This window comes from Anarhichas minor, unplaced genomic scaffold (assembly GCF_050575085.1).
Source record: "Anarhichas minor isolate MPS153535 unplaced genomic scaffold, ASM5057508v1 ptg000040l, whole genome shotgun sequence".
NCBI classification, from domain to species: Eukaryota; Metazoa; Chordata; class Actinopteri; order Perciformes; family Anarhichadidae; genus Anarhichas; species Anarhichas minor.
Window position 1 is genome coordinate 359,361 of NW_027466486.1, and position 1,223 is coordinate 360,583.

A 1,223-nucleotide genomic window follows, 5' to 3' on the forward strand; every position below is an offset into this window, starting at 1 on the left:
GAGGTTGGGAACCATATATGTGCAACATCACACATTTCAACGATTTTTTTTATTATTTCTAGTACAGCCGTTGGGATCTTTGGTCAATACATATTTCATTAGTAATGAAGGATATTCTTCTTGTGTGTTCAATGTTTCACTGATGTTGTGTATGTAGTGTTTCTTTAGTTAAAGTGTGTGTGTGTGTGTGTGTGTGTGTGTGTGCGTGTGTGTGCATGGTCGATAGGAGTCTCAGCGGTGCTCTGCAGTTGGTCGATGTGTTGCTCATTTCAGCGACTCCTCATCGATCCACAACATAATAGCGAACTGCACCTTTAACTTCCTGTGGTTTCACTGCAAAAAACAACACACAGTTGCAGTAATAATCTATGAAAATACCTTTAAAGTACATTTTCAATCTATTTTAGTTTTTTTCTAAATGAGCAGAAACAAAAGTCCCCACTTGGTTGGAGTATTTTGTGGGTCCACTGTTGGTAAAGTAGGAATGTATGTGTGTGTGTACTCTTATACTTGTATCTTTGTGAGGACCAATTTGAACAGTTGAAGTTTAGATTATGACCTTAGATGTGAGTTTCACCTCGTTTCATCCGTCATGGAGATCAGTGGCTGTCAGCTTTAACACATGATACAAATTTTGACAATTTTTATGGCAGAAAAAAGCATCAAAACTCCACTTCCAGTATAAAATTATATATATATCAATTTCTAAGTTGTATTAAATAATGTCAATATAATTCATTTCCAAATCATAGAATAAAACTGTCAGGCTATCGTTTAATTAATTTGATTGGATCATCGCTGTCATGAGTTTTCATTTAATTACCTGAAGTTGATGACATGAACGCGGTGGATCGGTTTGACAGAGTTCACTCTCTGTTAAATTTACTACATTAGTGTATTCATTTATTCTGTCCTGATGATAATTTGAATTATTTATTCATCTGCTGATGGACATCAAAGCTCATTATTTTTTTCCTTGTCTTTCTCTCTCTTCAATTTAGATTTGCTTTATTGTCATTAACATTTTTCACGTTTAACAAAAAGGAACAGAAATCACTTGTCATAAGAACAATAAAAGGGTGGCATTATTACCCCTAAATAAAAAATGTGTCTTTGAGGCTGCAGCAGGAAGCTTTGTCTCTACCTGTAGATGTTCGAAGAACTGACACGATATTTTTCTCTGGCTGCTGCTAGAAAATCTTTTTCCTCTGTCTCTCCGTCAG